Source organism: Dromaius novaehollandiae, chromosome 20 (genome assembly GCF_036370855.1).
Source record: "Dromaius novaehollandiae isolate bDroNov1 chromosome 20, bDroNov1.hap1, whole genome shotgun sequence".
NCBI lineage: Eukaryota > Metazoa > Chordata > Aves > Casuariiformes > Dromaiidae > Dromaius > Dromaius novaehollandiae.
In genome coordinates this window covers 12,818,999-12,835,491 of record NC_088117.1, presented here as the reverse complement: position 1 = coordinate 12,835,491, position 16,493 = coordinate 12,818,999, and the positions used below count along the sequence as shown (strand labels likewise).

Below are 16,493 nucleotides of genomic sequence, written 5' to 3'. Positions count from 1 at the left end.
ATCGGGAACAAAAAACAATGCCAAATGAAGTTAAAATTACTAAGATTCTGAAGAAAAGATCATAACAAGTACTATTTGATAAAGTTAGCATGACCCTGTGCTGAATATGGTACAGGACACAGGAAAATCTTATTTAATATTAGGACTGAGCAAAGCACGTGTTGTTGTTCCCTTACATAAGTAGCATTTCTGCCCTAGAAGATGCAGTAGAACTTTTCTGTCCTTTATGTGTGTTAAAGTAAACACATACATCGCATGCAAGTGTTCTTATATTCCAGTCTGGAAACTTTACCCAAGTAAGGGATTGTGTGCTGTGCACCTTGTAGTACGCTGCCAGCAGTAAGGCAAGGATCGCATTAAGTTCCTTTGTATGTGATTTGCAGAATGGCGATATTCACGGGAATTACTCTGGAGATTATTAATGTTTGTCTGTTAGATGCTCACATTTAAAGTTTCTGTGGTGTGCTAGTTTGTCGAAACCTGTGAGCATGCTGAAGAGAAGCATCTTATGTTTCATTGCATGAGTAACTTTTCAGCCTCCGTTGAAATGATATGTTCAGCTATCAGACGGGATAGGGTCACTGTGTGCCTTCTGGGTTAGCGCTGGAGAAATAAAAGTAGCTTTGTTCAAAAGCCTGTAAATCTTCCTATTACCAATAAAGGTTGTACAGTGAGGAGCAGCACCGTGGAACTTTAGCTTTAGTGGAAGGATTTGTACATCCAACTGATAAATTATTCCACTGTGCCTTTCTCACCTGATATTCTGCCTCTTTTTTTGGTGCTATTTTATGCACTTGTTTTTGTTTCTCCTCAATTTGCTTCAAGCCTTCATTTGTGTGTTTGACTTACTTTCAGCCTGTGTTTTTTCCCTGCTTCCTCCTGATGCTTTGCTTATAATTGAGAGTGCACAGCCCCAGTAAGCTGCGTAGCAGTGTGCAAATGCCGCCATGCAGGAAAAGTTGAAGATATTTCCTGGTCTAATAAAGCGCAGGGGACTTAGACTGGAACAATGAAGCATGTAAACAAACACCAAGCATAAAATAACATGACCGTCGAACTGTGCTTCTGGGTAAGGCACTCAGTGACTGTGTATTTTTTAAATGAGCTGGGAATAAGGTGTGTTTCGTACTAGTAAAAACAGCAAAAGACCATTCTGGCCGGTAGAGAAAGAATGAAAATCTGCATCCTCACTGATGTGCGCAGCAGCAGTGTTGAACAAAAGGTACTACCTGCGCTTGAAAGAAGATGATAGGAGATTTTATTACTCAGATTCATAAAGTGGATATTAGTAGCAGGTAAACTGATTGAAATGATGGTAATAATTAGAATATTAAATCGGGTATATGTTAAGGACAAGCTAACACAGCTTCATAAAAGGAGAACGTGCCACTCTGGTCTTTCACCCTGTGAGCGGGAGGCATTCCCTTTACAGATTTTGTGTGAGTTGCAATGTAAACTTATGGTGCAAAAATGGGTGTTTGATTAAAGTGAGAGGCAGTAAAATTATTTGTAATGATTTGCATAAGTAGGTGATAGGGCTCATTGAGTGAAAGCCTACAATGTTATAGGCTCACAAAGAGAAAGGGACGTTTATACCTGTGCCATAGTTGACAGTTCAGTTTGGCTGGCTTCCCCAACAGACAGCATGGGAGAACAACCTCCCCCAGCGCGGTTGGACTTGTCTTCAGAATCGCACTGAGATATTTTGATGCTGCCCTGGGGCTTAGCACAGCCGCGTGTGAACGTAGCCTCCCTAGCGTGCGGGCGGCTCCCTGGGTGCTGCAGAGCTGGGGAGGTGCGAGGGGTGCTGCCTGCCTGGGTGTTCGCCCTGCGCTCCCCTATGTGCAGGAGGCTGCTGCGAAGGGGAAAAACCATGGAAGGGGACTCAAGCCCCTTTTCGGGTTTGGCTCACGTGTGTCCATCAGCGAATTGCGTAATGTTTTCCCGAATATGTTGATTTTTCGTATGGACAGACCATTAGTGGAAGATAAATTCTGGCTCACAACCAAAATGACATATAGGCAAAAATTGATTTAGCATTGAAGACCATCTTCATGCTTGTATTTTGGAGGGCATAAAAGTGTAAACTCTGCAGAGGGCTGATAAATGCCTTGTTCTTTAAAAAAACAAACTACTTCAGTCTAGTAAAGCATCAGATGAAAAGGTTCATTCTTATCTTATTCTTTTCTAATTTAATTCATTGTTTTCTGTTCCTTTCATTTGATGATGAGTAGCTTTTGGAAATGACAGATATTCTATTGTGACTGAAATATGCATTTTGTAAGTCATAACTTTACTTGGTATTTAAATAAACTGTGTATGTATGGTGTGCAAGATTTATGCAGAGCACAGCTGGAGGTATTCTGCTCAGAATTCCTATGGTTTCAAATGTCTCTTTCAAGTTTGAAAATGTGTTGCGAAGTAGATACCATTATGCTAATTGGAAGTTCAGCTTCTCTGTCTTGCCTCTATTTTTTTCCTTTTTTTGTTTTGAATACAATTAACACATCACACACACTTCACCTGGTCTCTCCTCGTTTACCTCCGACACTCCCTTGATATTTATTTAGACACATGTGGTGTCTTTGCTTTGAACTCAATAGTTGGTATATTCACTAGATTTTTTTGAATAAACATGTTTCTCGATTAGAGATATACAATTAGTTTGCATTGTTAGAGAAAAGTATACATATTGATGTCAATTTAAGTCTTTTACTTATTTGTTAGATGATCAGGACATAAATTGTTTGAAGACTGTAGAGAAAACTGTGATTACTATCAAATCAAAATACCTATCGAGAAGCAAAAGCAGCTCATTTTATAATAGTTCTCATGAGGGAACAGTTCAGACAAGATATGCAAAAAGCTATCTAAAGAAAAAATGTGTGGCTGTCAACACTAAATTTTACAAAAAATATGAATAATACATTTAATTTGAAATTGTTGTGTTTTCTTTAAGGTAGCATAAACATGAAGAACAGAACTCAGTGATTTGCTTCAGTTAAGCTTTATTCTGTCAGGTTCAGCACTGATGGTTTTATTTCTGTAAACAAAAGTAAGACAGTACATCTATTTTAAAAATCAAAAAAATTCTTAAACTGGACTTAATAAAAATTTATGTAAGAAATAAAAATTAAGCCAACAATATTTTATTTGTTGTACCATGGTACATAATATGTACATAGCTATTAACAACATAACAGCAGTATCTTCCAGAAGACAACTAGAAATTATATGAAATAATTTTTATAATTTTGTAAGAAAGTAAGTCTGTCTATGACAGGTGCATTTTAATGACATTTAGCTCAGGAGAAAAGAGTATGAAAATATCATACTACTCAATTTCAGATCCTCTGGAAATTCGGTTTGGAGTTTTCTTGCTCTTTCTGTTTTATTTTCAGGAACACTACTAAGGCTTGGAGGTCTTATTAGAAATAATTCAAAAATTCAGTCCAAACTTGATCCTCATTTTAAAGCAGAAAGTTATTCTGCCTTGTTTCATCACTTTGAGCCGCAGTCTGGAACGAACTGGGGCTCTGTTTTTGTAGTGTTTCTGTTCACTGTACGTTCTTGCAGTAACTGGGTTTTCACAGAAGGTTACTGAAGATGCGTGATATTTGGAAATTAGCTTAATATAGGAAAATGGTGTCTCATCTACTGAATAAGAATTCATTTTATCTTTGTTTTAAAATTGAATTTAAATAAGCATGATCAACTTCAAGCTTTTCAGATCCAAAGGTCTTCATATTAAAGTTCACAGCTGTTTAGAAAAAAATGGAAATTAAACTGACCTTGAATGAGTTTTATGCAAAACATTGTTTTTTATTCTTTCCAGAGGTTTGTCTCTGGGTTGTGATGCCTTGTAGAGAGTCTTCCTTGCTTCCTGCAGCCCTGGTTAGTTAGGAGGTGGAAGCCCACACCACGTGCAGGGCTCTGAGACAGTGTCCACAGCGAGGGAAATTGTGACACAGTACAGGAATGAGGTGTGTTTGGTTGCTTCACCATGGAGACATCCGTTGATCTACAGCTGCGTCTTTGCTGGGTTGCTTAGGGAAGGGCATGAGGCAGAAACCTTTTGGAATAGGGGATTTATAAGGGAGACCTATATTGTAATAATGCAAAAGGAAACCAGTGTTTTCTTTTGGGATACCTTTGGCTTGTACTTTCACTTTTCAAAATGCACATTTAAAATGATCTTTCTGTAAAACTACTTGGAAGATAGGGATTTTTTTTAATGAAATCATTCTATAATAAAGTATTTCAAGTATTGGCTAAGCTATAAAGCTTAGGGCTGATAAACAAAGCATCTGAAGCCAAATGGCCCCTTAGCTAACCCCAATTAAAATAAAGATTTCATTGCGCTCTGTCCTGACAGAGAGGGAACATATTGTTGCCTTTAAGCGAGTTTGGTTTAGTTAATGAAATAATTTATTTCATTTTTTCAAGTACCAAACCTAATTAAATAAGTTTCAACTTGACTTGTAGTTGAGGACATTTTAACTCCTTAAAGGTTACTTTTGTGTCCAAGTGTAGCTCTCTTTTGGTATAATTTCTGATGCAGTATTTAGTTTTCTGTGATTTATATAATACGAAATTTTGTAGTAAATCTTGTGTGAGTAACCATATGCCTGTTTTATACACACACACACACACACACACACACACACACACACACACACACACACACACACACACACTCACTCTGTTCATTCTAAATGTATAAAAGCTATTATTGATGTTGCTGCCTTCACGCACCCTATTTAGCATTTTTACTCAGATTTAGTAACTTATACTAGAAAGTATAAGTTAAAAGTACTGGTGAAATAAAGGTGACATATTTTTGCTCTGAATGCCCCTTAAAAGCTGTAAGTGATTCTGTGTACATTACTTAGTCCTGTTGTTCAGTGAAAATCAAAGATATATCAGAGAAATATTTTTAGTGAAGCTCTCAATGCAGCAGTTAAAATCTGTATCTCTAGAACGTTTTTCTTAGAGAGGATTAATGGCAAAAATGAAAGTAATTTGTAAGGATTACAAATATGATTAGTTTGCCTTCCTTCGGGGTCTGTCTGTACTTGTATGGGTAAAGTTCATCCTCCATTTGTCAACTAATAATATGTTATACATTCTCCACCAAAAATATAGGAGGGATACAGAAGGATACAGAACAGCTTATCCGAAGATGCTTTCTTCTTACATATACGAGCATTTTGTGTTCAAAACTTGAAGGCAGTTAGAGTGGGAATGCTGTCGTTTAACTTAGGTCCTTGCCAAAATTTAAAAAATGTTAAATGGCTGCTGTGTCTCTTGTAATAAATTCATATAAGACAAGTTATATTCTCTGCTGAATGATAGTAGGTATTGCTGTTTTGGTTATCTTCTCCATACTGTGTAATAGCTATAATTAATGTAATAATTAGTTGTTACAGAAGCCAAATCCAAGTAAGGAAGTCGATGCTTAAGGTAGAGCATTTTTAGTCATAACAGATATTTAAATATCTCCACCCGAAAGTAGCTGTTAAATTATAAATACTTTCTGTATTGGAATAATGACTATCCAGTTAGTAGGGAGGACTTTTTAATCAAAATTTTAAAAACATACATATGTCACATCTCACGATTTGTGGATATTAAGCATAACATTATGGAATATGTATACTCTTACCAAATGTCATTCAATCATGCATTCTCCTTTGCGTTCCAGCTTTCTTAAAATGAATTTCCAGCATGAGCAAAGAAACAATCTCCTATAAAAAGGAGTATTGATTTCTCTGAGTCAAAGTCCTGCCCAAGGCTTTTGACTGCTTTTGCTTCAGATATTTGGTGTGATGCAGGATTTGATTGTTACGCTCAACTATGGAGATAAATGATATTCAAAGAATTTCTGCCTGTGTGAGGAAATAAGTAAGCTTTATTTACAGATAATTCGCTGGTTATTTAATGGTTTGGAGGGTTTGCAGGGGCTTTTCAGCTGTAAAAGTATTTCACTCAACATGAGTGAAATTAAAGAAAAGATCCTCTTGAAGTCTTAAAAATCTGTTACTTGTTTAACATATTTGCAGATTTTGAGATAATTTCTAGATATTAACTCTAAACTCAAATGCAGTCCTGTTCATTATAACCGAGAAGTGTTTCAGAAGTCTTGAAAATAGTTGCCAAATATAACCAAAAATAAAGCATCACATCTAGCCAGAGTTCTAGACATCATAACTCTGCCCTAAAGCTATGTTTCCTGTCCATTATCCTGTCATAGCTTATTGTGCTCAATTTTAATTAAATTTTAATAGCAATTTTGCAGTCATAACTGGCATGGAAGTTCTCCAAAGACTATTATACCCACAGGATATTTCCCATACATGTTTTTTTGTTTATTTCTTTTCTTCAGTCTTATCTAAATTCTGTTCTTTGGAAAAGTCTTTGGTAATGGAGAACTTGAAACTTAAATGGAGAAAAAGATGTAGTGACTTAGCTGGCAAGTATCAGTTTGCAACTAGAAGAAATCAATTGCATTTTGTTTTGTTGGGGACACTGCCTTGTAATGGTCCTGTGAGAAGTTTTGAAAACTGACACACTTGATAAGGATCTTGGGTTTTATTTGGTTTTACTTATGCTGCATGTAGTGTATACACTGAGGTATCCTACGTGTAGGTTTCAATACACAGATGCTGAACCTTTGAAAGTAAAAAGTACTTTTGCAGTGCTGCAACCTACAGTTCTTTCTTTTCTACCTTTAAAGTTGATGTATTCACAAATGTCGTGCCCAGCTTTTACTATGATATCCCAGAGTTTAACGTCACCTTTTATGCTTTAAAAAAATCAAAGTAATGCAGGAACATCAGTCCTTATTGTTGTATAGGAAGCCCTGTAATATTAATTGGCTGTCAAATCCCTAAGAAATAATGGATTAATGTGCTTGATCGTAATGCCCTGTTCAGAAGCTGAAGTTTGCTGATGTCCCCAGCCTCTCTATTTAACGCAATTACAGCTATGCATTCAGGACATTTCAGTGGATTGCATTTCATTAGTATGATTTGAGCAGACAATACTAAGCTGCTGTTGGGCCCTCTCTGACAGCTAATTACTAAAATGAAGTGTGTACATGGCTAAGAAACAATGGAGCACTTGTCAGGAACATTAAAACAATGCAAAAATAGTGCCAAATCCTGGAATCGCGCCTCCGTACTGTTTTTCTTGGGTGTACAGACGAACCTTGGGACATACATAGCTATGGTGGTGAGTTAGACATTGAAGAAACAAAGTTTGTTACCACTGCATTATAGTTCTATTTTCCCCTTTTCTCTGTTTAATTTGGATACTTGTACTTACTTAACCCAAATGCTAAACCCACCTACCCTTTCCTTACAGACCTCATTTTTGTATGTATTCCCCGTAACATGTTATTTGAATACTGGAGATAGTGTGAATATCAGACAATTTTAAAACATTATTTATGGGAAAAAGGGTCACAGGCAATATGAAGAAGGTGAATAGGAACAGACTTTTCATTGTCTCATCCAGTACAAAGAATCAGACAGCAGAGGTTCAGAGCAAACAGAAGGGAGCTATTCTTTGTGCAGTAGGTAGTACACTCGTGGAGCACCTTGTCAGATGTCACTGGGGAAGTTCACCCCAGCTCTAGGGGAGATCGGACAGATACGTGGAACAGAGCTCTGGGGTTTACTTAACCCTCAAGCAACAGCAGCTTCAATAAATTCCATGAGCTGAAAAACTCAGTACAGTAAAAATAGTGAGGGCAGATGTAATATTCAGGCTTTCTGCCTTCCTGTTCCTTCCTAAGCATCTGCTATGAGTACATTGGAAACACAACAGCAGGATAGGTGGACCTTTCTTCTGATCCATTATGGGCCACGTGTTTTAAAAATACTGTTTTCTGCTATTCTCATGTAATTTTTGTTCGCTGCTTTATACCGTATTTGATTTTCAACCACTAGAAATGGTGTTGCTAGAGAATTATATTACTTGTCTTAAAGAAAAGTAAAAAAGAAAAAGCAAGAAATTGTTTCATCACCAAGTGGACAAGGCTCTCCCATCCCATCTCTACTTCAGGTTTTCTGAGTTTTTTTGGTAACAGTTTTGCTTCAGAAGACATGACATTTCTGTTTAAGAAACTGTGCTGCACCTTGGATATTGGGAACATTATATACTATCTGAAAACTATTTTTGTGCTTGTGTTAGTAGAAAAAGCTAAAACCACAGTGTATTTTTTACTGGGGAAGGGGACTTGTCTCAAGGCCTCTGTAAAAACCCAGTGTACTTCTATATTGTTATGAAAATTATTATTGGAGATTTTTTCTATAGATGGTAAGAGGAGTCACAAATTACCAGTGTCAGTTGTATTGATCTGTGCTTCCATATACCTGAATATAAAGAGAGCCATTGTCACCTGTGAGCAGCTCACATTATTTAATTTGTACAGTTCAAAGTCCCCAGGTGACATGGGGAAAATGGAGTTCATATTAAATACACTCCGGCCTTCATGACCTCAGTGGTGCTTGCTAGTCTTCCTGCTTTTGCATGGCATGTTTCTTTTTAATCCTTAAACATTTCAGATAGTGAACAGAAACTGAGGAAATGCAGTTGTTTTTTGTACTCCAGTGGCAATAAAGCTGGGCAAATATGCTGATTTAGTCACATTTGCAATCAGATGACCTATACAGCTTAGTTTCTTGGACAGTGTGAAAACACACTTTTTAAAATGTACAGCTTTTAAGGATAACTCAGGAGTTATAACTGATGTGCCTAAGAGATTTTGCTTTAATAGTCAGTCGTGAGTAATTCAGGGACCTACAAAGGTAAGTTACCTCAAGCATATTCAATAAATATAATAGATATGACAACACATAATACAAGTCTTTGGCACACAATGTAGTGCTTATGACCCCAGTGATTTAATGGGTATTGTTACGATGTTTAGCACCATATACTTCATTTCAGTTATATGTAAATGTTTCAAGATCCTCCTCAAGGAGGATTCCTTATGATTTTCTTCTTATTCGCAGGTTTTGTTATTAGGTACTTTTCAAAGTTTCTCTGTGTTCAGTACACCAGACCAGGCAATTTGTATGCCTGTCATAGTAAAGATGGGAAGATGCACAAATTAATTGGTAGCATTTAGGTGGATACCAAAACACATGAATTCTTAAGGTTAGAACATCAAATGTCTGGCTAGAGTTGCTTCTTAGCATCAAGAAGTATGTGAAAATGAATAATACTTTTAGTGCGTGGTGCGAGCAGCTGACAGTAAGCTGTGAGGCAGCCAGGGATTTTAAAGGGATGCTGTGAGAGTGGGAGGCTTGAGCGTTCCTGAGTACTGAGTAAGATGCACTAGCAAGCAGCATAGACTTTTGATTGCCATTATATGCTACAATGTGATAGTATAGTTTTCTAATGTAAATACTGTAGCAAAGATTATATTGGCAACAATATTCATCCTATATCTGCTATAGACTGTAAGATTCTAAGAACATTTTTACTTAAATTAAAAAAAAATATACCAGAACTAGAAACAATAACAACTTGGCAAAATCTTTTTAGTCGATGCTTTAAAGTCTTATCAGCTTTGTAGAGAGAGTAGATGGAGACACTCAGCCCCAGCAATTTCAAATAACAACGGGCTCATACATATGCAATTTCATTGAGCATTTTCATTTATAAATTAATGTAAATTAATGTATTTTATATATAACACACAGGAGTGGAAATAATAAAGTGGGTACCAGCAACTTCATGGAAACTCCTAAAAAAAGATTACTAAAAGTCATACCATCAGGCAGTAAAATAATTGCAGTAGAAAAATGCTCTACTATTCTTGACTTTGAATTGTGTCTAAAAATTGTGGATATTTGAAAGCTGACTCAACTGGAGAAAAAAGGACAGTAGTAGATTACCAACAGAGTCTGTTCTGCCTGATCAGCTCAAAAAGTCTTGTTGAGGTTGTGAAATAGTTTGCCGTGCTTGCAACTCATTTTACAGAACAAGTTCCAGACTGAGCTCTGCCTTCATGTATTCTCTCTCCATGGAAATTATGTCCTTTTTCTCATTCTGAATTAGATGAGTACAATGAAATCTGTATTTTACATATTTATTAACAAGGCTTTCCTCCCTGTGGTATTGTAACTATCTTCACTGCTTTATGCAAAGAAATTACAGGGAGAATTCACAAACCTTTAGGAGGTATTTGTGATCACTCTTTTTCAAGCATTATTGCTCTTATCTGTATTCGTCTTGCATGTTGCTCCACCAATCATCATTTACTGGCTTTCTTTCCATACACTATTGATGGCATTGTTTCTTTTAATTCCAAAGTGAAAGACATAGACCTCGGGTCAAGTTCAGATCTCCTTGGATATTTGTTGTTTAAAAAACTGATGTGATTGAAGAAATGATGCCTAGTGCACTGTCTGGCATGTTCTGGGTTAAGGGAATTTTTAGCCTCACCAAAAGGTATTTGGTCAGGTACTCAGGTGTTGGAAATTTTCTTTGCAACATCAGTCACCTAGGAACATGATCATCTGCTGTTCTGGGGTAGAGATTACAGAGCTTAATGATTAGCTACTATAAGCTGCAGCTGATGCCAGACTCTACCCCCTTTACACCTAATTAGCCTCATTAATGAGCTCTTCTGCTCTCCACAGAGAGGGCTTCCTCCTCGGAATAGGAGGCAAGAACACCTCACCCAGGTAGATGTGCTGAAACCTTTAATTATTGCCCACACCTGCAAAGCCTTGTGGCTCTGACAGTGGTGTTGCTTAGCTGAAATTGTGCTTATTTATAGTGACCATGCTACAAAGTATTAACTCTTTAACACCTTAGGAATTGTTTTTAAGTTTGGAAGTATTTATATAGGGTAAAAATTTAAGCACCTGAAGATTTTATACTGAATAAAGTTGCATGTGTTATGTGTCAGGTTTTCTTGTATGTGGCAACAATGCTTTTATAAGTATATGAGTATTTTGTTTAACAACACAAAATGAGTCAAAATCCTTTAAAAAATAGCTCAAAAGGCAGCTTTAAGTCCATGCTGATTCTAGTCTTTAACAGGAATAGTTCAAAATTCTGTTTTTTCTGTGCAAACAGTTGGTTGATTGTTTAGTAGCATTTTTCATAGTAGCCAATTGTCCTGAATTTTCAGCTTGAAAATGTCTGCTGCGAACATGTGTAGCATCCATCACGTAGGTACTCTGTGGCAGAGAAAAGAATGTAATCCAGTTGTGCAGAGCAGTATCCAATGTCCGTAAGGATGAAATGAGCAGGCGGCAAGGGTTTTCTTTTACTGCTGTTTCATGCTGGTTCACTTGGCTTTCTCAGCTTCTAGCTCTTCATTGCAGGAGCCCTTCAGTCAGGTGAAGCTGTCGTGAGAAGACCTTGGGCTATAGAACGCTCAGTGCCTACAGAGTCTGGAGACGCCTGCAATGACAGACTGTGGCTCTGAGTGAGTTGGAGCCAAGGCTTCCCCCCGCCCCCAGCAATTCATCTTCTAAACTGTTCAGCAGATCGGGTGCCTCCTGCAAAGCATGTTCAGTGCCTTTGCCCAGAGCCTGTAGAGTGATAGAGCTTCTCAGCCAAAGCTGCGAGATTGTTACGTGTTAGTGAACTTTGTTTACCTAAGGATACTCGTAGCAGAATGCTGAATAAATTTGAACTAAAACATTAAAAGAGTAAGTATCAGAAGAAATGGAAAAGGAATTTTGAATAAAAGCATCAATTCATAGAGTTGAAAGAATACCAAGAAACTGAAAATAGGGCCTTTACTTAGAGGTGTTAGGTCACTTTAATCATCATAATTAGCTCTGCTTATGAACATGTAGACCAAATTTTGTTTTACTTTATTAATAACTGGCACAGCATCAGGCCTCACCAGCCAGGCATGTAATACAGCACTGTGTGAATCACAGAAATTCTTACGTGCTTTTTCATGAATGCAATTTGTATTAAGTGCCAAAATAAAGCATCAAAATGCAAATATTGGAATAATGTTTTGTCAATTGCTAATGCTTTTTATTACTCTTACATAAATGAGATTGCATCCTGTGCAGTCTGACTGAAATCTTGGCAGGTTCCGTTCTGTTGCCTAGGTGAGAAAACCTGAAGTTCCAGGGCAGAGAGAATGACTTTTACAAGAGAAAAAATTATCATTGAGGGCATGTGGGTCTGGTGGGGAGCAGAGTTGGCATTTTTGGCCCAGCAAATAGCTGCCCATCTGTTCTCTGTCAGAAGATGTTAGAAGTGCATCTGGATTCGTGCCCCAGAGTTTCAGCTCTAAGCTGGTCATGTGGCTGTCTCCACGACAACTCAAGGAGCTGCGTAAACTGCTGTGCTCGGAGCCAGATGCTTCTCCGCACATGTGGTCTAATTAGATGGCATTTTTTTCCCTCACAAAAGAGTTCAGAAATTTTGCATGGTTTCCATGTCAGAAATGTGTAGCTGGTATAATGGGAGTCGGGAGGAGTCATGTGGCCAAACACTAAATAATTACACTTGCCGCAAAGCTCTGCTTCAGGGTGTGTGAGCTCCAGGGCTGCCGTAATGCAGAGCAAATTCCCTTCCGTACCTTCATCATGGCTCGAGCAAAGAGCAGTAAACCTGGGGGGGGAGAAATGGTGAAAGGAAAAATCTGGGTTTTTTCCCCCCACACTGCATGCCACTTTATGAATATTTCAGGAAAGAACTGGGGAACTGAGACAGATTGCATATCTTGCAATAAATGCTTACAGTACACAACATCTCACTTGGCTTTTTTTTTTCTTTTTTTTAGTATTTGAATAAAAACTGCAGGAAGTGAGCTGCTGCAGGTTCTTATACTGTAAGACACAGGGAAAGGGTTTCGTTTGGTGCAAATGATCAAGGAGCTCTGTCAAAAGTAATTGGAAAGTAGCAGTGTTTTTGCATTTATGCTAATGTGTTTTTCTTTCTCTGAGTCTGTCTTGCCTTCTCACATGGTAAAATCTGAGCCTCTTTCTGACAAAGAGTGAATAAATGGTGACAGAAGAATGAGGCATTCTTCATTTAAGAAGAGAAATGCTTTACCATTTTCTTTCCCACCTGTAAGGAGAAGCATCTGGAGCTGTTACAGGCTGGATGTGTTGGTTCTTTCTCAAGAGTTCCTGGGGCAGACGTGACAGACTCTGTAAGGGGCAGGAGAGAGGCAAGTGCCTTTGGTCGGACAGGGCCTAGGTTCCGGTTGTTCCCATGTATGGGTGCTTTTGCATCATTAAGGGTCCAGTGACATAAGTTATCGAGTTATAATCCCACATGTGTAATAAATAACCATAGCGAGCCTATGTACATGTGCATTAATATAATTAATCGTTGACCACTAAGGTTTCCCCAGAGACCATTACATGACTAGAACAGAAAGGAGTGAAACTTTTTTCCAGTGCTCTTACACCAATGCCTTCGATTGCCCCTCTCGGGAGGAAGGATGGGTTCCTTTTCTGAAGTGACGACTTCTGTAGCCATGGTTTTTTCTTGGGAATGGCAGTCCCACTACATACTCAGTTAGTCTGTAGAGTTTTCATTTCTCCTTTCTGATGAGGCCTCTGCGCCAAATTATCTGGTGGCATAACATGATGACAAATCAAACTTCAGTGAGTTCTGCTATAATAATAATAGCATTTACATTGACACGTATTATATGGAGGAGGTGGTATTGCATATTATGTTATCTTACACGTTTGTGCATTAGTATGTATACCAGAGCCTAGATGTTCCTAATGAAGTGCAAATTTAAAGAAGTTCTATTCCTTTCTATCCATTTTATTTACAGAGATTTTTTTGTTTGTTTGTTTCTGAGCTAAAAGAGTGGGGTTCTCATGTCCTGCCTTTATGACTAAAGCTTCTTCTTCATACTGCTTTACAGAAGTTAGCAATAGTTTATTCTCCTTCCTCTTATATATTAGCTGCATATTAAGATATTTTCAGAGAACAACCTTTCTAGTCAATGTGGGTTTGGGGATCATCGTACAAAGGAGTCATATGCATCAAGCACAAAAACATATTTTCAGTCAATTGCACTTTGCTTTCTTTGTGCAATTAGATAAATTAACATTAGGTGATTTTCATCACAGATTATTTTCGTTTAGTATTTCAAATATTGAATTCAAATACTGTTCTTCTCTTCCAACAGTTGGCACAGTTTTTCCCCATAATTTGTCTACATTTATGAACGAACTGCATTTCTGAATTTCTTGTGGTTTTGTTTTCAGGGGGAGTATGGTCATATGTTTCTCTGTGGTCATATGTGGTAATGTCTGAGTTCCTGGATGAACTAGCAGGGGATTATGGAGAGATTTTGGCTGTCTTCACTCTTAACTGTTGTTGTTGTTGTTGGCTGGATCTGAAGCTCATCCTGAACTTCTTGTAATTAGTTGTACATTTTATATCTACTGGAACTAGATGTAAAGCAAATGCATTTTAGCATGATAGCAGAAGACTGGGTATTAGACTTTATTGGGTGATTTCTTGAAACTTCATTGATTTGGATGAGTTTTGGCTATTTGCATGTATCTAAGAAAGCAAAATACTATCATTTGTGACCTCTAGGCTTAGTGGTCATCTCTAAATCTTGGCCAGTCGTTTATCATTTCTGTAGACATTGCTTTTTTATCTTGTTTTAACAAAATATTTTGATACTTTCTTTTGAATTTTAATAAATGAAACAAAAAAAGCTTGTCATTTAGTTTATATAGGAAATACTTGGTGTAGATTGTATTTTCAAGCACACTTTTATATTTTGTCATAGAAGAAAATAACTCACATAAAGAATTGCTCTGTAATTTTTCTCCTTTTTTGTATTGTCACTAATGTTCCACAATAGTTAAAATAGAAAAAGGCCTTTTTATTATAAGGAATTTGAATTGGTAGCTGCTTTGCATGCAGAACATACTAGCTTCAATGGGAGTATTGCTCATGGAATGATTGCAGAACTAGGCCCTGAAATTACCTTGCCAGCTAATGATAAAATCACATGCAGGCCACAGGGGTTTTTGTGGAATAAATATAAGAGTGGAACAATATACAGTACACATTATACCAGTAATTTAAAGCACATTCAGGACAAAGAGAGAGTTCCTGGTGCAGGCAGCATCATAGAGATTTGCTGTATCTGATAAAGATTAGGTTTCTTGGCTCATAATACCATACTATTACTTTTCTTTTGTTAGTCTTTCAACACCTACACTCATGCATTGACACAATATCAAGTAGGAAGAGGAAGAATAGCCTTGTATTTAAGGTACTGAACAGGGATTAAAGAAATTTCGGTTCTTTTCCCTGGCTCTGCCAGAGACTTTTGTGACCGTGTACTAGTTACTTATTATTTTCCTGCCTCTATTCTTGATCTGTGAAATGGTGATCCCCCCCTTACCCCCCAACATAAATGCTTTATTGCTGCTTCCTTGCACTTTATCTTCCCGGTTTGTTGCCTAAGTTCTAGAGGCACGAGGCCGGCTTAGTTGCTTAGGGATAAAGGATGGCTGGCCGATACAGGTGATACAGAAATCAGGGCAGGCAATGGGCTTGAAGAGCCACATAAACACTTTGAAAGATAGCTTGCTCTATTACACTGAAGTAGTTTCATAATTTGTAAATATGAGTATGTGTCATTGTACCTTGGCTCAAGAGGAAAACGCCAAGTGACCTAATAAAGTAAAAGGGGCTGAAGGGAGAAGCAAAAACACTGCTGTGTGATTTATTTTTTTTCCAATTACTTATTTTCCTATTAGTTTCATCTTGGATTTTAAGTTGTTTTTGTTTAAATTTTGGTAGATCCTTTAAAGGTGTTGGTTGTTACTGTCTGAAATAATATATAAAAGCATGTTGTTCAGCTTCTGCCGGTTACATCTGAACTGGTTTTCTTACAAGGTTTTAATTCAAACAAATCTTATTTCATATTCTTTCTACAAAAGTTTCATAGTAATTTTAATACGCCTAAAACAGATTTTTGATCTTAAGACATTTTGGATGTTTGTAGAATGGATCACAGCTTAATAATACAGTGTATTATTAAAGGCATAAAAGAAGCACTGTTGGCTGCAGGCTTCTAATTACAGCGTTGAGCAAGATTTTGGTGAAGTTTGAATATCTGTGTATTGTATTTCTACATTTAAAATTGAATTATGGATTTAAATGTGCTTCATCCTAATCAGCAGCCTGCTGGTAAATGATAATGATGTCTACAATAGTTGTAGGAAACAGATATATGCCCTTTTTGAGGATTCTTTACTTTTATTTGCATTTTGGTCAAGAATATATTTGTTGATATGGAGCTGCTTTTTTCCACAGTCTAACTTATAGCTCTAGTTGGGATCTAGTTACTGTTTGCAAAGGGAATTATGTGACAATTTTGAGAGTACTTACAAGGTAAAATTTTGAAATTCATTAACTTTCAATATTTGCATGAGAAAACTAGGTTACTGCCACTTTTCAAAAGGATATGTTTGTCTTTGTCATGTAAGCGCCAAAAACAGGAAGGT

The 16,493-nt window shown here is 37.2% G+C and overlaps 1 protein-coding gene across 5 annotated transcripts in view; it reads left to right on the top strand.

Moving 5' to 3' along the window:
• The window catches only part of DENND1A (DENN domain containing 1A), a 225,731-nt gene that overhangs the window by 153,840 nt on the left and 55,398 nt on the right, over positions 1 to 16,493 (top strand). The window lies entirely within an intron of this gene.